The sequence below is a fragment of the Ranitomeya imitator genome, chromosome 5, assembly GCF_032444005.1.
Source record: "Ranitomeya imitator isolate aRanImi1 chromosome 5, aRanImi1.pri, whole genome shotgun sequence".
In the NCBI taxonomy this organism is placed as follows: domain Eukaryota; kingdom Metazoa; phylum Chordata; class Amphibia; order Anura; family Dendrobatidae; genus Ranitomeya; species Ranitomeya imitator.
This window is the reverse complement of record NC_091286.1, coordinates 552,341,836-552,362,909: the sequence shown is the minus strand read 5'-3', so window position 1 is coordinate 552,362,909 and position 21,074 is coordinate 552,341,836. Positions and strand designations below refer to the sequence as shown.

At 43.1% G+C, this 21,074-nt stretch overlaps 1 protein-coding gene across 1 annotated transcript in view; it reads right to left on the bottom strand.

Moving 5' to 3' along the window:
* Window positions 1-1,062, bottom strand: part of SPSB4 (splA/ryanodine receptor domain and SOCS box containing 4) — a 200,022-nt gene extending 198,960 nt beyond the window's left edge. The window contains exon 1 of the mRNA XM_069727634.1: window positions 623-1,062. The gene's annotated coding sequence lies outside the window, so the exon portion shown is untranslated. The remainder of the gene's footprint in view (window positions 1-622) is intronic.
* Between the last annotated feature and the right edge of the window lie 20,012 nt (window positions 1,063-21,074).

The following is a 21,074-nucleotide window of genomic DNA, read 5'->3' as shown; positions in this document are numbered from 1 at the left end:
GACACTGCGATATCGTAACTATATCGCTCGAACGTCACGAATCGTGCCGTTGTAGCGATCAAAATTGCACTGTGTGACGGTACCCTTAGAGGGGTCCTGAGAGATAATAATAATAATGTTATTTATATAGCGCCAACATATTCCGCAGCGCTTTACAAATTATAGAGGGGACTTGTACAGACAATAGACATTACAGCATAACAATAATCACAGTTCACAGATGATGACCACACAGCAGACCATGGGCAAAACAGGATCATCACACTTCATCAAAGACACAAAACACAAAGAAAACTCCTGGGAGAAACTAGAACATGGTAGCAGTCTGTAACCTATGGCCAGGCATCAGTACAGCCACTTACTGCACCCACCATGCCAGGAACACTTCGTATTCGTACACTTGTTTGGCTTCATTTCTGTTGTCACAAAGTTGCAAAGTTTATTTCCTAAACATCTGCAATCACAAGACACAGAAACCAGTGATGGGTCCTGACCCTGGAGGATGCCAGGCTTAGACCCAGGGCACAGAAGACATGTAGCACAGGGTGGGCAAATGCTGGGATTGTTGGGAGAGGATGAGGTGGAGCTGTGTGTGGCACAGGGACAGACACAAAGCGCTTACCTTACAGTGGGCTGCTACATCCACTACTTGTCATTCCAAGCTGAGACCAGAAAAGATACAAAACTACAAAGGATCCTGGAAAAGGTGAGAATCCCCAGCGCGCGGTGCCCAGATGTGCAATGGTGCAGGCCTGGGGGTCCTGCGAAAGTTACTGCTGGAAGGCGCCCCCCATATCAGGCGCAGGGCACAGCTGTACCCCTCATGGAGCCACACATGGAGCGGAAGGCACAGCTAGCTGGCACCCCTGCTCTCCCTGGCATAGCAGCGCCAGCCCAGCCATCAGTCACACAGGCGGATTCTTTCTGCGGGTCCTTGGATTCTCCCTTTGGTGAAGCCCTATGGGGGCAGTTTTGCTTTGTGTTTAAAGATTACCTTTGTCACCCCCACCCCCTGCATAGGAGTGAGACAGCCCAGATGGGAAGAGCCTGCTGCTGCTGCTGAGGCAATGCCCCATCCTGAAAGCTGAGCCCTGCTGAGCTCATCATCACAGCCACTAATCCAATGGCGGGGAGCGAGGAGCAGGAGGAGACGCCCAGACTCACAATGAGAGGAGCCCACCAGCTGGCAGAGAGTGGAAGGGGTGGTCTGCTGGAGGCGAAACGTGCAGGGTGGCGGAGTCCGTCATGTAGTCACAAACCTCTCACCATGTAGTCACAGACCTCTCATCATGTAGTCACAGACCTCTCATCATGTAGTCACAAACCTCTCATCATGGAGTCACAGACCTCTCATCATGGAGTCACAGACCTCTCACCATGTAGTCACAGACCTCTCATCATGTAGTCACAAACCTCTCATCATGGAGTCACAGACCTCTCATCATGGAGTCACAGACCTCTCACCATGTAGTCACAAACCTCTCATCATGGAGTCACAAACCTCTCATCATGGAGTCACAGACCTCTCATCATGGAGTCACAGACCTCTCATCATGGAGTCACAGACCTCTCATCACGGAGTCACAGACCTCTCATCAAGTAGTCACAGACCTCTCATCAAGTAGTCACAGACCTCTCATCATGTAGTCACAGACGTCTCATCATGCAGTCACAGACCTCTCATCATGTAGTCACAGACCTCTCATCACGGAGTCACAGACCTCTCATCACGGAGTCACAGACCTCTCATCACGGAGTCACAGACCTCTCATCACGGAGTCACAGACCTCTCATCACGGAGTCACAGACCTCTCATCATGTAGTCACAGACCTCTCATCATGTAGTCACAGACCTCTCATCAAGTAGTCACAGACCTCATCATGGAGTCACAGACCTCTCATCATGGAGTCACAGACCTCTCATCATGTAGTCACAGACCTCTCATCATGGAGTCACAGACCTCTCATCATGTAGTCACAGACGTCTCATCATGCAGTCACAGACCTCTCATCATGTAGTCACAGACGTCTAATCATGTAGTCACAGACGTCTCATCATGCAGTCACAGACCTCTCATCCTGTAGTCACAGACCTCTCATCATGTAGTCACAGACCTCTCATCATGTAGTCACAGACGTCTCATCATGGAGTCACAGACCTCTCAACATGCAGTCACAGACCTCTAAACATGTAGTCACAGACTTCTCATCATGGAGTCACAGACCTCTCATCATGGAGTTACAGATGTTATGACCTGGTGGTTAGGAGCACCCGACCTGATAGTTAAACTCATACAGGACGAGCTCTGGGATGTGGGAGCTCTGCTGACCGCAAGCCCTAATCCTATCGCACACACTAAAAATAGCCGTGGAGCGCTCCTGACGCTCCCTAGGCGCCTCGTCACAGCCTCAGAGTTAGCTTGCCCTAGAGAAGAAAATAAAGCCTACCTTGCCTCAGAGAAATTCCCCAAAGGAATAGGCAGCCCCCCACATATAATGACTGTGAGTAAAGATGAAAGTCACAAACGCAGAAATGAAATATGTTTCAGCAAAGGGAGGCCAGACTTACTAAATAGACAGAGGATAGGAAAGGAATCTTTGCGGTCAGCACAAAAACCTACAAAAGACCACACAGAGTGTGCAAAAGGGTCCTCTGCACCGACTCACGATGCGGGGGGTGCCACTCTGCATCCCAGAGCTTCCAGCTAGCAAGACAAAATCAGGATAACCAGCTGGACAAAGAAACAAAGAGCAAAAATAACAATAAGGAACTTAGCTTCTGCAGGAGAAGACAGGTCACCAGGCAGATCCAGGAGCGAACTGAACCAATGCTAAAACATTGACAGCTGGCATGGAGTAACGATCTGAGTGGAGTTAAATAGAGAAGCCAACCAAAGGATAAACCACGTCACCTGTGTAAGGAACCTCAGAAGCAGCAGCTTCACTCATAGCCACCAGAGGGAGCCCATAGACAGAACTCGCCGAAGTACCATTCACGACCACAGGAGGGAGTTTGACAACAGAATTCACAACATACAGACCTCTCATCATGGAGTCACAGACCTCTCATCATGGAGTCACAGACCTCTCATAAGGTAGTCACAGACCTCTCATCATGGAGTCACAGACCTCTCATCATGGAGTCACAGACCTCTCATCAGGTAGTCACAGACCTCTCATGTAGTCACAGACCTCTCAGCATGGAGTCACAGACCTCTCATCATAGAGTCACAGACCTCTCATCATGTAGTCACAGACCTCTCATCATGTAGTCACAGACGTCTCATCATGCAGTCACAGACCTCTCATGTAGTCACAGACCTCTCATCATGTAGTCACAGACGTCTCATCATGCAGTCACAGACCTCTCATCCTGTAGTCACAGACCTCTCATCATGCAGTCACAGACGTCTCATCATGCAGTCACAGACCTCTCATCCTGTAGTCACAGACCTCTCATCATGTAGTCACAGATCTCTCATCATGGAGTCACAGATCTCTCATCATGGAGTCACAGACCTCTCATCATGTAGTCACAGACCTCTCATCATGTAGTCACAGACTTCTCATCGTGGAGTCACAGACCTCTCAACATGTAGTCACAGACCTCTCATCATGTAGTCACAGACCTCTCATCAGGTAGTCACAGACTTCTCATCATGGAGTCACAGACCTCTCATCATGGAGTCACAGACCTCTCATCATGGAATCACAGACTTCTCATGGAGTCACAGACCTCTCATCATGGAGTCACAGACCTCTCATCATGGAATCACAGACTTCTCATGGAGTCACAGACCTCTCATCATGTAGTCACAGACCTCTAAGCATGTTTTCACAGACCTCTCATCATGTAATCACAGACCTCTCATCATGTAGTCACAGACCTCTGATCATGTAGTCACAGACCTCTCATGTAGTCACAGACCTGTCATCATGTAGTCACAGACCTCTCATCATGTAGTCACAGACTTCTCATCATGGAGTCACAGACCTCTCAACATGTAGTCACAGACCTCTCATCATGGAGTCACAGACCTCATCATTTAGTCACAGAACTCTCATCATGTAGTCACAGACGTCTCATGTATAGTATACAAATGACCAACAGCACTCACTCCTGAGGGCGCTCGTTATAAGTCCAGGGAACCCTCCTGGAAAAGTGCACATCCAACAAGTAGGAAGAACAGCGCTCCAAACGGGTGTTATCCAGTAGAAAAAATCTTTATTCCAGCCATGGTACGATAGCAACGTTTCAGGCCGCACATCCGGCCTTTTTCAAGCATACAGCATAGTGCCGTGGGCTGTCTTAAATAGTGTGCACTCCACGCAGGGAGCCAATCACCATTCAGTGTCAGCCCACCATTAAAATATACAAAAACAATATATAACACAAAACAAACATCAGATACATATAAACATAAGTTTCCTATAGGCACAGCACCTCTCATCATGTAGTCACAGACCTCTCATCATGTAGTCACAGACCTCTCATCAGGTAGTCACAGACCTCTCATCATGCAGTCACAGACCTCTCATCATGTAGTCACAGACCTCTCATCATGCAGTCACAGACCTCTCATCATGCAGTCACAGACCTCTCATCATGCAGTCACAGACCTCTCATCATGTAGTCACAGACCTCTCATCATGTAGTCACAGACCTCTCATCATGTAGTCACAGACCTCTCATCATGCAGTCACAGACCTCTCATCATGTAGTCACAGACCTCTCATCATGTAGTCACAGACCTCTCATCATGGAGTCACAGACCCCTCATCATGTAGTCACAGAGCTCTCATGCAGTCACAGACCTCTCATCATGTAGTCACAGACCTCTCATCATGCAGTCACAGACCTCTCATCATGCAGTCACAGACCTCTCATCATGTAGTCACAGACCTCTCATCAGGTAGTCACAGACCTCTCATCATGGAGTCACAGACCCCTCATCATGTAGTCACAGAGCTCTCATGCAGTCACAGACCTCTCATCATGTAGTCACAGACCTCTCATCATGCAGTCACAGACCTCTCATCATGTAGTCACAGACCTCTCATCATGCAGTCACAGACCTCTCATCATGCAGTCACAGACCTCTCATCATGTAGTCACAGACCTCTCATCATGTAGTCACAGACCTCTCATCATGTAGTCACAGACCTCTCATCATGTAGTCACAGACCTCTCATCAGGTAGTCACAGACCCCTCATCATGTAGTCACAGAGCTCTCATGCAGTCACAGACCTCTCATCATGTAGTCACAGACCTCTCATCATGCAGTCACAGACCTCTCATCATGTAGTCACAGACCTCTCATCATGCAGTCACAGACCTCTCATCATGTAGTCACAGACCTCTCATCATGCAGTCACAGACCTCTCATCATGTAGTCACAGACCTCTCATCATGCAGTCACAGACCTCTCATCATGTAGTCACAGACCTCTCATCATTGCAACCCTGCTAATTATAAAGTGTAATTAAAATATTAGATTGGTCCTCTAACTTTGTAGAAAAGTGAAGTTTCACTATGATCAAATACCAATTTATCTATCTATCTATTTATGTATTATCTTTCTATCTATCTATTATCCATTATCTTTCTATTATGTATCTATCTACCTATCTATATCGATCTATCTATTATCTATCTATCTATTATCTGTCTATCAATTATCTATCTATCTATAGATCTATCGTATCTATCTATCTATCTATCTATCCTCTATCTATTATTTATCTATCTGTCTTAAATCCCTAAATGGTGGCAGCACTCCAAAGTCAGATGATGAAAAAACAGATTTTAACCCCTTAAGCCCCGAGGGTGATTTGCACATTAATGACCAGGCCAATTTTTACAAATCTGACCACTGTCCCTTTATGAGGTTATAACTCTGGAACGCTTCAACGGATCCCAGTGATTCTGACATTGTTTTCTCATGACATATTGTCCTTCATGATAGTGGTAAAATTTCTTTGATATTACCTGCGTTTATTTGTCACACAGAGATATGTCACACAAAATACTTAATAAGTAACATTTCCCACATGTCTACTTTACATCAGCACAATTTTGGAACCAAAATTTTTTTTGTTAGGGAGTTATAAGGGTTAAAATTTGACCAGCAATTTCTCATTTTTACACCATTTTTTTTTTTAGGGACCACATCTCATTTGAAGTCATTTTGAGGGGTCTATATGATAGAAAATACCCAAGTGTGACACCATTCTAAAAAATGCACCCCTCAAGGTGCTGAAAACCACATTCAAGAAGTTTATTAACCCTTCAGGGGTTTCACAGGAATTTTTGGAATGTTTAAATAAAAATGAACATTTAACTTTTTTTCACAAAAAATTTACTTCAGCTCCAATTTGTTTTATTTTACCAAGGGTAACAGGAGAAAATGGACCCCAAAAGTTGTTTTACAATTTGTCCTGAGTACACGGATACCCCGTAAGTGGGGGTAAACCACTGTTTGGGTTCATAACAGAGCTCGGAAAGGAAGGAGTGCCATTTGACTTTTCAATGCAAAATTGACAGGAATTGAGATGGGACGCCATGTTGCGTTTGGAGAGCCACTGATGTGCCTAAACATTGAAACCCCCCACAAGTGACACCTTTTTGGAAAGTAGACCCCCTAAGAAACTTATCTAGAGGTGTGGTGAGCACTTTGACCCGCCAAGTGCTTCACAGAAGTTTATAATGCAGAACCGTAAAAATAAAAAATCATATTTTTTCACAAAAATTATCTTTTCGCCCCCTATTTTTTTCCAAGGGTAAGACAAGAAATTGGACCCCAAAGTTGTACAATTTGTCCTGAGTACGCTGATACCCCATATGTGGCAGTAAACCACTGTTTGGGCGCATGGGAGAGCTCGGAAGGGAAGGAGCGCCGTTTGACTTTTCAATGCAAAATTGACAGGAATTGAGATGGGACGCCATGTTGCGTTTGGAGAGCCACTGATGTGCCTAAACATTGAAACCCCCCACAAGTGACACCATTTTGGAAAGTAGACTCCCTAAGGAACTTATCTAGAGGTGTGGTGAGCACTTTGACCCACCAAGGGCTTCACAGAAGTTTATAATGCAGAGCTGTAAAAATAAAACAAAAATTTTTTCACACAAAAATAATTTTTTAGCCCCCAGTCTTGTATTTTCCCAAGGGTAACAGGAGAAATTGGACCCCAAAAGTTGTTGTCCAATTTGTCCTGAGTACGTTTATACCCCATATGTGGGGGGGACCACCGTTTGGGCGCATGGGAGGGCTCGGAAGGGAAGGAGCGCCATTTGGAATGCAGACTTAGATGGAATGGTCTTCAGGCGTCACATTGCGTTTGCAGAGCCCCTAATGTACCTAAACAGTAGAAACCCCCCAAGTGACACCATTTTGGAAAGTAGACCCCCTAAGGAACTCATCTAGATGTGTTGTGAGAGCTTTGAACCCCTAAGTGTTTCACTACAGTTTATAACGCAGAGCCGTTCAAATAAAAAATATTTTTTTTCCATAAAAATTATTTTTTTGCCCCCAGTTTTGTATTTTTCCAAGGGTAACAGGAGAAATTGGACCCTAAATCTTGTTGTCCAATTTGTCCTGAGTATGCTGATACCCCATATGTTGAGGTAAACCCCTGTTTGGGCACACGGGAGAGCTCGGAAGGGAAGGAGCACTGTTTTACTTTTTCAACGCAGAATTGGCTGGAATTGAGATCGGACGCCATGTCGCGTTTGGAGAGCCCCTGATGTGCCTAAACAGTGGAAACCCCCCAACTCTAACTGAAACCCTAATCCAAACACACCCCTAACCCTAATCCCAATGGTAACCCTAACCACACCTCTAACCCTGACACACCCCTAACCCTAATCCCAACCCTATTCCCAACCGTAAATGTAATCCTAACTTTAGCCCCAACCCTAACCCTAACCCTAATGGGAAAATGGATATAAATACATTTTTTTAATTTTTCCCTAACTAAGGGGGTGATGAAGGGGGGTTTGATTTACTTTTATAGAGGGTTTTTTAGCGGATTTTTATGATTGGCAGCCGTCACACACTGAAAGACGCTTTTTATTGCAAAAAATATTTTTGCCTTTCCACATTTCGAGAGCTATAATTTTTCCATATTTGAGTCCACAGAGTCATCTGAGGTCTTGTTTTTGCGGGACGAGTTGTCGTTTTTATTGGTAACATTTTCGGGCACATTACATTTTTTGATCGCTTTTTATTCCGATTTTTGTGAGGCAGAATGATCAAAAACCAGCTATTCATGAATTTCTTTTGGGGGAGGCGTTTATACCGTTCCGCGTTTGGTAAAATTGATAAAGCAGTTTTATTCTTTGGGTCAGTACGATTACAGCGATATCTCATTTATATCATTTTTTTATGTTGTGGCGCTTTTATACAATAAAAACTATTTTATAGAAAAAATAATTATTTTGGCATCGCTTTATTCTCAGGACTATAACTTTTTAATTTTTTTGCTGATGATGCTGTATGGCAGCTCGTTTTTTGCGGGACAAGATGACGCTTTCAGCGGTATCATGGTCATTTATATCTGTCTTTTTGATCGCGTGTTATTCCACTTTTTATTCGGCGGTATGATAATAAAGCGTTTTTTTGCCTCGTTTTTTTTTTCTTACGCTGTTTACTGAAGGGGTTAACTAGTGGGACAGTTTTATAGGTTGGGTCGTTACGGATGCGGCGATACTAAATATGTGTACTTTTATTGTTTGTTTTTTTTATTTAGATAAAGAAATGTATTTATGGGAATATTATTTTTTTTTCTTTATTTAGGAATTATTATTATTATTTTTTTTTTTTACACATGTGGACATGTTTTTTTTCTTTTTTACTTTGTCCCGGGGGGGGGACATCACAGATCGCTGATCTGACAGTTTGCACAGCACTCTGTCAGATCAGCGATCTGACTTGCAGCAGTGCAGGCTTACCAAGGTAAGCCACCTCCCTCCCTGCGTGACCAGGATGCCGCGGCCATTTTGGATCCGGGCCTTGCTGCAGGGAGGAAGGTAAGAGACCCTCGCAGCAACGCGATCCCATCGCGTTGCTGCGGGTGTCTCAGGGAAGCCCGCAGGGAGCCCCCTCCCTGAGCGATGCTTTCCTATACCGCCGGCACACCGCGATCATGTTTGATCTCTGTGTGCTGGGGGTTAATGTGCCGGGGGCGGTCCGTGACTGCTCCTGGCACATAGTGCCGGATGTCAGCTGCGATAGGCAGCTGACACCCGGCCGCGATCGGCTGCGCTCCCCCCGTGAGCGCAGCCGATCGCGTATGACGTACTATCCCGTCACTGGGAATTAAGTCCCAGGTCACCTTGATGGGATAGTACGTCATATGGGATTAAGGGGTTAAAAATCCACTTTTTTCACCATCTCACTTTGGCATGCCATATAGGGTTTTTTTACTTTTTCTGGACTGCTTCTCAAAAAATGACAGACAACGTTTTTTTCCAGACACATTAAATGATGATAATAAATCATTAAAGGGAACCTGTCACCCCAAAATTCGAGAATGAGCTGCAGCCATCAGCATCAAGGGCTTATCTACAGCATTCTGTAATGCTGTAGATAAGCCCCCGATGTAACCTGAAAGATAAGGAAAAAAGGTTAGATTATACTCACCCAGGGGCGGTCCCAGTTCGGTTCGGGTCCGATGCGCGTTGTTGTCCGGTACGGGGCCTCCCATCTTCATGCGATGACGTTCTTTTCTTTAATTCCTGCTGCGGCTCCAGCGCAGGCGTACTTTGTCTTCCCTCTTGAGGGCAGAGCAAAGTACTGCAGTGCGCAGGCCCTGGGCCTCTCTGACCTTTCCCTGCGCCTGCACACTGCAGTACTTTTCTCTGCCCTCAGCAGGGAAGACAAAGTACGCTTGCGCAGGAGCCACAGCAGGAAGAAAAGAAGAGGATGTAATTGCATGAAGATATGAAGAGCCGGACCCGGAAAGCAACGAATATACTTGTTACTCGAGATTTCCCGAGCATGCTCGGGTGACTTCTGAGTATTTTTTAGTGCCCGGAGATTTAGCTTTCATCACCGCAGCTGAATGGTTTTCAGATATTAGCCAGCATAACTACATGTGGGGGTTGCCTGGTTGCTAGGGAATCTCCACATGTACTTATGCTGGCTAAAAGATGCAAATCATTCAGCTGCGGTGATGAAAACTAAATCTCCGAACACTAAAAGATACTGGGAGGACTCCCGAGCGTGCTCGAGAAATCTCGAGTACCGAGTATATGTAACGGGGGCCAGGGTGGTAGCCGTACCGAGGGATTGCTGCTGCTTCCTCATCACACCCTGACGCTCCGCTTGAAATATCATGTACATTTTGTGGTGTGCTGTGTGTGTCAAGTAGTTCACCCACCTGTGAGTCAGAATCCTTCACAGCATACAGGGCTCCAATCCGTCGCAGACACACACAAATGTTATCAAAGTCCCGATTCATTTTCAATAAAACTTTACTTAACTTGTGCATCTTCATAACAGTTACAGTCCATCCATTTTCCCAATACATGAGTAATCCATCTCCTGCGTTTTCCATGGTCTGCTCCCTCAGCTTTTCTTCCGGCACCATGGCTCCCAGGCCCGCAGCTTCCTGAAACATCCAGCTAGCTGATACTAGGTGCTCCCCATCCACTTTCCCCATCTTGGGCGAAAATTCAGGTTGCCTCCGCAATTCCTGTTCTGACCGTAAGTCCCGGACGTCACGGTAGGTAACCCACAGACTAGCCACTCATTCTTCCAGACTGCCTCGCTCTCTTAACTCTACACTGTTGCTCTGTTCAGCTTTCTGTCACAACTCCGTCTAGAACAATTCTCCTCACACAGCTTTAGCTCCTCCCACTACCTGAAAATTACCTCAGGAAGACACTCTCCCTGCCGCTACACTGGCTCCGCCCCTTTCTCAACTGTCACTACTCTGACTGAAACCAGTTAACACAATCTAATCTCCAACTCTACAGTGCCCCTTACACAACGAGCTAGAAGATCGTTGGGTACAGCCGGGACCAGCTGCTTGGAAAGAATCACCAAACCAGGGATTCAAGCTTGAGGAGGCTAATTTGCATATTCCAGGTGCCTTCTGGGAAAAGCGAAGTCTCCCTCAGCAAGAAGATCGTTGGGTACAGCCGGGACCAGCTGCTTGGAAAGAATCACCAAACCGCGCGCCGTAAGGCCTGTAGGACATTATTGCAAGAGAGCTTGGCTGAGTAGATTACACAAGAAGGAAAACACACAGCAAGTCAGCAGGATCTAGGAGCAACATGGCAGATGTGACAACCTACATGGTGAGCTGCAGCATGTGCTACATGTTCACAGATCGACCAGAAGAAGAATTAAATTTCACCTGTCAGAAGTGTAGACTAGTGGCCCTTTTAGAAGAAAAGGTGCGGGGTCTGGAAGAAAGAATAGCAACTTTGAAACTCATCAAAGAGAATGAAGACTTTCTAGACAGAACAGAAGCATCTCTACTGGTCACAGAAGGTGAAAAAAGTGTCAGAGAACCTCCAAAAGCAGATGAGTGGAAGCATGTGACCAAAAGAAGCAAGAAGACCATGGAGAAATCACCAACCACACAACTGAAGAACCGATATCAAATCTTTGTAGAGGATGAAGATGGCACACCTAAGGATGAAGCAATACCAGCAAGCAAAAAAGAAAAGGGCACACAGCAACAAGTGACAGCAAAAAGTACAGCCAAGAAGCAACGAAGAGTGGTGGTGGTGGGAGACTCACTACTGAGAGGCACAGAAGCAGCCATCTGCAGACCGGACATAACTGCAAGAGAAGTATGCTGCCTTCCAGGTGCGATGATCAAGGATGTGACCGATAGGATACCAAAGCTCTTCAACTCCAAGGACGTCCACCCATTTCTTCTGATACATGTTGGCACCAATGACACGGCAAGGAAGGACCTACCGACAATCTGCAAAGACTTTGAAGAGTTGGAGAAGAAAGTAAAGGAACTGGATGCACAGGTAGTTTTTTCTTCTATCCTTCCAGTAGACGGGCATGGCACCAGGAGATGGAACAGGATCCTTGATGCAAACAACTGGCTAAGACGATGGTGCAGACAACAAGGATTCGGATTCCTGGACCACGGTGTGAATTACTGGTATGATGGACTCCTCGCCAGAGACGGACTACACCTCAACAAACCTGGGAAACACACATTCGCCAGAAGACTCGCTACACTCATCAGGAGGGCGTTAAACTAGAAGAAGAGGGGACGGGAAGAAAAACATTAGACTTGAACAAAGAAGATCCAGGAAAATATACTCAGAAGGGAGGTAAGAACATTTCTAAAACAATCCACAGCGAGGAGATTGGAACAAAACAAAATCCTCTAAACTGCATGCTTGCAAACGCCAGAAGCCTGACAAACAAGATGGAAGAACTAGAAGCAGAAATATCTACAGGTAACTTTGACATAGTGGGAATAACCGAGACATGGTTAGATGAAAGCTATGACTGGGCAGTTAACTTACAGGGTTACAGTCTGTTTAGAAAGGATCGTAAAAATCGGAGAGGAGGAGGGGTTTGTCTCTATGTAAAGTCTTGTCTAAAGTCCACTTTAAGGGAGGATATTAGCGAAGGAAATGAGGATGTCGAGTCCATATGGGTCGAAATTCATGGAGGGAAAAATGGTAACAAAATTCTCATTGGGGTCTGTTACAAACCCCCAAATATAACAGAAACCATGGAAAGTCTACTTCTAAAGCAGATAGATGAAGCTGCAACCCATAATGAGGTCCTGGTTATGGGGGACTTTAACTACCCGGATATTAACTGGGAAACAGAAACCTGTGAAACCCATAAAGGCAACAGGTTTCTGCTAATAACCAAGAAAAATTATCTTTCACAATTGGTGCAGAATCCAACCAGAGGAGCAGCACTTTTAGACCCAATACTATCTAATAGACCTGACAGAATAACAAATCTGCAGGTGGTCGGGCATCTAGGAAATAGCGACCACAATATTGTACAGTTTCACCTGTCTTTCACTAGGGGGACTTGTCAGGGAGTCACAAAAACACTGAACTTTAGGAAGGCAAAGTTTGACCAGCTTAGAGATGCCCTTAATCTGGTAGACTGGGACAATATCCTCAGAAATAAGAATACAGATAATAAATGGGAAATGTTTAAGAACATCCTAAATAGGCAGTGTAAGCGGTTCATACCTTGTGGGAATAAAAGGACTAGAAATAGGAAAAACCCAATGTGGCTAAACAAAGAAGTAAGACAGGCAATTAACAGTAAAAAGAAAGCATTTGCACTACTAAAGCAGGATGGCACCATTGAAGCTCTAAAAAACTATAGGGAGAAAAATACTTTATCTAAAAAACTAATTAAAGCTGCCAAAAAGGAAACAGAGAAGCACATTGCTAAGGAGAGTAAAACTAATCCCAAACTGTTCTTCAACTATATCAATAGTAAAAGAATAAAAACTGAAAATGTAGGCCCCTTAAAAAATAGTGAGGAAAGAATGGTTGTAGATGACAAGGAAAAAGCTAACATATTAAACACCTTCTTCTCCACGGTATTCACGGTGGAAAATGAAATGCTAGGTGAAATCCCAAGAAACAATGAAAACCCTATATTAAGGGTCACCAATCTAACCCAAGAAGAGGTGCGAAACCGGCTAAATAAGATTAAAATAGATAAATCTCCGGGTCCGGATGGCATACACCCACGAGTACTAAGAGAACTAAGTAATGTAATAGATAAACCATTATTTCTTATTTTTAGGGACTCTATAGCGACGGGGTCTGTTCCGCAGGACTGGCGCATAGCAAATGTGGAGCCAATATTCAAAAAGGGCTCTAAAAGTGAACCTGGAAATTATAGGCCAGTAAGTCTAACCTCTATTGTTGGTAAAATATTTGAAGGGTTTCTGAGGGATGTTATTCTGGATTATCTCAATGAGAATAACTGTTTAACTCCATATCAGCATGGGTTTATGAGAAATCGCTCCTGTCAAACCAATCTAATCAGTTTTTATGAAGAGGTAAGCTATAGGCTGGACCACGGTGAGTCATTGGACGTGGTATATCTCGATTTTTCCAAAGCGTTTGATACCGTGCCGCACAAGAGGTTGGTACACAAAATGAGAATGCTTGGTCTGGGGGAAATTGTGTGTAAATGGGTTAGTAACTGGCTTAGTGATAGAAAGCAGAGGGTGGTTATAAATGGTATAGTCTCTAACTGGGTCGCTGTGACCAGTGGGGTACCGCAGGGGTCAGTATTGGGACCTGTTCTCTTCAACATATTCATTAATGATCTGGTAGAAGGTTTACACAGTAAAATATCGATATTTGCAGATGATACAAAACTATGTAAAGCAGTTAATACAAGAGAAGATAGTATTCTGCTACAGATGGATCTGGATAAGTTGGAAACTTGGGCTGAAAGGTGGCAGATGAGGTTTAACAATGATAAATGTAAGGTTATACACATGGGAAGAAGGAATCAATGTCACCATTACACACTGAATGGGAAACCACTGGGTAAATCTGACAGGGAGAAGGACTTGGGGATCCTAGTTAATGATAAACTTACCTGGAGCAGCCAGTGCCAGGCAGCAGCCGCCAAGGCAAACAGGATCATGGGGTGCATTAAAAGAGGTCTGGATACACATGATGAGAGCATTATACTGCCTCTGTACAAATCCCTAGTTAGACCGCACATGGAGTACTGTGTCCAGTTTTGGGCACCGGTGCTCAGGAAGGATATAATGGAACTAGAGAGAGTACAAAGGAGGGCAACAAAATTAATAAAGGGGATGGGAGAACTACAGTACCCAGATAGATTAGCGAAATTAGGATTATTTAGTCTAGAAAAAAGACGACTGAGGGGCGATCTAATAACCATGTATAAGTATATAAGGGGACAATACAAATATCTCGCTGAGGATCTGTTTATACCAAGGAAGGTGACGGGCACAAGGGGGCATTCTTTGCGTCTGGAGGAGAGAAGGTTTTTCCACCAACATAGAAGAGGATTCTTTACTGTTAGGGCAGTTGAGAATCTGGAATTGCTTGCCTGAGGAGGTGGTGATGGCGAACTCAGTCGAGGGGTTCAAGAGAGGCCTGGATGTCTTCCTGGAGCAGAACAATATTGTATCATACAATTAGGTTCTGTAGAAGGATGTAGATCTGGGGATTTATTATGATGGAATATAGGCTGAACTGGATGGACAAATGTCTTTTTTCGGCCTTACTAACTATGTTACTATGTTACTAACCCACAACTACAGTGCCATAACCCTTACCAATGCTGACCTACCACTGCCACTGACTGCCCCTATTCCTGTCCCTAACACACAGATATCAGAACAGTGCCAGCCATTATCATATTAAACAGTGCCAGCTATCATAGACTACACAGGGCACACAGCAAACACAAAACATACCCAGTTTCATTAAGTAGGCATGCACAGGAATGCAGGGCTCAAACCAGCAGCCTGCTCACCCCCTTACATATATTCGCTCTTCACTAAATATAACCTGTTTTTTTTATCTTTCAGGATACATTGGGGGCTTATCTACAGCATTACAGAATGCTGTAGATAAGCCCCTGATGCCGGTCGCTGCAGCTCATACTCGATTTTTGGGGTGACAGGTTCCCCAATGGATCACTTATAATCTTAAAGATTATAAGTGATCCATGTCTATAGGCCATAAATCCTATATGTAGACATCAGCTGCATTCACTATGAACTGTAAAAAGGCGGTAAATACAGTCATAAAAATCTGTACAAGTCTCTCCAGATTAAAAAAAATCACTGACGCATTCATTTTTTTTCCAACAGAGGAAAATAGTGTCCTATCTATCTCTCTATTTATCTATCTATCTATCTATCTATCTATCTACCTACAGGTGCGTCTCACAAAATTAGAATATCTTCAAAAAGTTTATTTATTTAAGACACAAAAGGTCACTGCTAAAGAAGCTGTCTGTTCACAGAGTGCTGAACCCAAGCATATTAATGGAAAGTTGAGTGGAAGGAAAAAGTGTGGTAGAAAAAGGTGCACAAGCAACCTGGATGACTGCAGCCTTGACAGGATTGTTAAGAAATTGCCATTCAAAATTTTGGGGGAAATTCACAAGGAGTGGACTGCTGCTAGAGTCATTGCTTCAAGAGCCACCACACACAGATATATCCAGGACATGGGCTACAAGTGTCACATTCCTTGTGTCAAGCCACTCATGACCAATAGACAACACCAGAAGCGTCTTTAGGCTTCTTTCACACTAGCGTCGGAATCTCCCCGTCGCAATGCGTCGGGGAGAGATTCCGACGCTAGCGTTTGCTGCATTGCACAATGGGTGCAGTGGATGCATTTTTCCGGCGCATCCGCTGCCCCATTGTAAGGTGCGGGGAGGTGGGGGCGGAGTTCCGGCCACGCATGCACGGTCGGAAAAAGCGGTCCGTCAGGAGAAAAAAACGTTACATGTAGCGTTTTTTTCTCCCGACGGTCCGCAAAAGCACAACGCATCCGTCGCTCGACGGATGCGACGTGTGGCAATCCGTCACAAATGCGTCGTCAATGCAAGTCTATGGGGAAAAAACGCATCCATCCTGCAAGCACTTTTGCAGGATGCGTTTTTTCTGCAAAACGACGCATTGTGACGGATTGTGAAAGTAGCCTTACCTGGGCCAAGGAGAAAAAGAACTGGACTGTTGCTCAGTGGTCCAAGGTGTTGTTTTCAGATGGAAGTAAATTTTGCATTTCTTCACTGACTTATCCAATTGGAGTGAAACAATGTAAAACATAACTTTTGTTTCTATATAATTAAATTGTGAATAAACAAGAAAGTTTTTTAAATAAACAAAAAATATTCAAAATTGCTCTTATTGTGCTTATGAGCCACAATAAATGCTTTATATTGACTGGCTCATACCTAAATATTGGGCAGTTTAGTTTGCGCTTTAGCCACAGTGACTACCTCATAGGGAATTACATTCCCAACATATTCACCTATTACGGGAATATCAGTATCACTGCTACCACCTTCTTGCCCGCAAACAATAAGCTGTCTAGATAGTGTCCAATAAAATACAATGTGTTGCTGTCAAAATGCCCTAATATTTAGGTACGAGCAAGTCAATATAAAGCATTTACTGTGGCTCATTATTATTATTATTATTTATTATTATAGCGCCATTTATTCCATGGCGCTTTACATGTGAGGAGGGGTATACATAATAAAACAAGTACAATAATCTTGAACAATACAAGTCACAACTGGTACAGGAGGAGTGAGGACCCTGCCCGCGAGGGCTCACAATCTACAAGGGATGGGTGAGGATACAGTAGGTGAGGAGCACCATCATAAGCACAATAAGAGCCATTTCGAATATTTTTTTTTCTTGTTTATTTACAATTTAATTATTTAGAGATAAAAGTTACATTTAAATTTTTTTTTACTCCAATTGGTTAAGTCAGTGAACAAGTTTTAGATTTTTAGAGGTACATGTTTGCAGTGAATAACATTTTGCATTAAATTTTGATTGGGAAATCAAATTCCCAGAGTCTGGAGGAGGAGTGGAGAGGCCACAATCCAAGCTGCTTGAGGTCTAGTGTGAGGTTTCCACAATCAGTGAAGGTTTGGGGAGCCATGTCATCTGCTGGTGTAGGTCCACTGTGTTTTATCAAGACAAAAGTCAAAGCACACGTCTACCAGGAAATTTTAGAGCACTTCATGCTTCCATCTGCCGACAAGCTTTTTGGAGATGGAAAAATTAGCTTTGTACCTAGTGTTTTTAATCTTCTTCTTTACTTTAATTAGCAGTGAGGCTACCTGTTGTTTTGCATATGAGTCCTTGGACGATGTTTGTTTTGATCTTATGTCTGAAGAAGACCTCCCATCTCTTCCTCCTTCTTCCTATTTCCTGAAGAATTTATCAACTGTGGGAGTAACTACCAATCAAATTGAAGTTCGTGGACTATAATAAAAGGATAGTCTCCCATTTTTCTGGAATTTTTTGAAGATTTTATGTTATTGTTCATTATTCAATATTTCTTATCATTATTTTTGTATTTTTAGTCACATTTTATGAATTATATTCCCATCACGGGTTTTTTGTATTTTTGTTGCATATTTCTGCAGATTTACATATCTTTTCATTAATTATATTAATTGATATTTATTATGATTATCATATCACTAGATGGTGGCCCGATTCTAACGCAGAATATGAATGTCCATGTAGTATATTGCACAGCCCACATAGTATATTGGAAAAACAAAATCCAGCTCACCATACCGACATTCCCAGGAGCTCGGAGCACGGAACCGCTGTGTCAGGGCGTGGACGAACAGGAAAGAGAAGGAGATCCAGCTCAACGAAATAGTGAAAAATCCATAATTTATTTCACTCAAAATACAATGAAAGGACAAAACATCAGCATACAGAGAAAATTATAAAAACAAGGTCAACGCGTTTCCGGTGACTAAGCACCCTTAATCATGATACCTGGTACAAGACATGTCTATACTTTTATACTAGTATCCGGTTATCACTCCAGTGTTGCAATTGGTAGAATTGTCTAATCAAGCAAAAATAGGCACACATGGTAATGAAAGCAAGACAAGCTTGATGGAAAGACAAAAACAAATGTTTTGGCTAAACATAAATGCAGAAAAAACAGAAATAACACAAAATACAGGAACTATATAAAAAAACAAAATGACATTACAATAATCATTAAATAAATCCAAGAATATGATAGAAAAATAATATAATAGTATGTACAGTGTCCTATGTCATGAACCCACATAACAATATAGAAAAAAAACTAATATTAGCAGGAATCTCCCAAACAGGGAGCTGTAACAGCCAAAATAGGTTGGAGCAAATAGGTGAAAGCACAGCTGCAGATGCCGTGACAATGTCACAGCGGCCAGCAAGCAAGGGAAAAAAAAAAAAAAAAAAAAAGGCTATCCTTAAGTAGACACAAACTCATATGAGTTCTGGAAAAAATGAGACATACATGTAAGTCTTATAATAAATAAAACTACAAAATTCCCTAGTACCTTAAAAAATAGTGAGCTCACAGACAACCATGGATGGAAAAACAAAAAAATCAATGGCAGGAATCTCCCAATCAGGGAGCTGTAACAGCCAAAATAGGTTGGAGCAAGTAAGTGAAAGCACAGCTGCAGACGCCGTGACAATGTGACAGCGGCCAGCAAGCAAGGGGAAACAAGGGGAAACAGAAGGACAAATTGATAGCTATTAGCCTCACAAAAATTAATTATACGAGAAATATAAACTACAAATTTAGTTACTAGATGTCAGAAAAGCAACTTCATTGTTTGTAAACCCTCAGAATACTAATAGAAGAGCATGAGATCTTTCCTTTTGTTTAAACCATGTGGAATTCTTGTTCCGAGTTTAAAGATCCACCATGATTCCCTGTTTCTCAGGGTCACCTCGATGTCTCCTCCTCTAAATGGTTTATGAATTTTTTCAATCGCATAAATTTTGAGTGACTCAAGGTTAGATTGATGATGGTTAATAAAGTGTTGTGAAACTTGTGAAGTATTCCTATTAGCACTAATATTTTCAACATCGTAAATATGTTCACGAATACGTGTTTTTAAAGACCGTATGGTACTCCCCACGTATTTAAGATGGCATGCCATGCATTCCATAATGTATACCACATTTTTGGTGTTACAGTTCATGAAAGTCTTGATGGGATAAACATTTTGATTACTGGCATCAGTGAAATTGTAGCATTTGCTCGAAAATTTGCAAGTTTTACAAGCCATCGCACCACATTTGAAAAAGCCTTTTGTGCTGAGCCAATGAGAAGGTTGTGCAGGGTGGGCATGAAGAGAACTCGGAGATAAACTAGAGCCTAAAGAGGGGGCTCTTCTAGACACAATTCTGTAGCCATTACTCAAAATTTGAGCTATATCAGCATCTTCCTTAAGAATAGTCAAATTATTAGTCAATATTTTCCTGATTGCATTAAATTGATTACTGTACTGGAAGACCACAGTGATTGGATTTTGAGGAGATAAACTTTGGTTTTGTTTACTATGAAAACGAGGTCGTCGAGCGACAATTTTTTCTGCTCTTTTTAAATGCCAGTCACTGTAGCCTCTCTGCACAAGTCTGCCTTTTATGCCCTCAATCTCTTGGGAGTAATCTTCTAGTGTGCTACAATTACGTTTAGCTCTTACCATCTCCCCTATAGGAATACTTTTGATAGTATGTTTGGGATGGTGACTATTTGCACGCAATATTGTATTCCCTGCTGTGGTTTTCCGGAAAGTGGAGGTAACAATCGGGGTATTAGGTATCCCCTTTAATTTTAAATCTAGAAACTCTATACACGTGTGGTCTTGACGTGAAATAAATTTGAGATTGAATGGATTGTAATTTAAATAGTTTGTTAAATCCTGTACGGTAGATACATCAGAACTCCAGATAAATATCAGGTCATCAATGTATCTACCGTACCATCGTATACAGTCTTTAAATGGATTCTCATCATTATATATGTAAGATTCTTCCCACCAACTCATAACCAGATTAGCAATGGAGGGTGAATATTTGGCACCCATTGAGACACCACTGGTTTGCATGAAATATACTTGGTTGAAGCAGAAAAAATTTGTAGTCATGAGAAAAGAAGTGACCTCTATGACATAAGACTGTAAATCTACGGAAAAATCACTATACTTCTGCATGTGAAATTTAAGAGCAAATATCGCCACTTCATGTGGTATAGAAGTATATAACGAGGTGACATCTGAAGTGATCCAAGAAAAATTAGACTGCCATATAAACCCCTCCATGAAATTCAGGACATCAGTACCATCCCTAAGGTGCCCAGGTGTTCTCTGGACGAGAGGCTGGAGGAGCAGATCTAACCACTCTCCCAGCCTCTCACCCAGAGACCCAATGCCCGACACGATCGGCCTCATGGGTGGTGGATATAAGTTTTTGTGGGTCTTAGGTAAGGCATACAGAATTGGAGTTACTGGATTAGCTACCCTGAGATAGTCACTTTCTTTTTTGTTAAAAAAACCCAAACTGA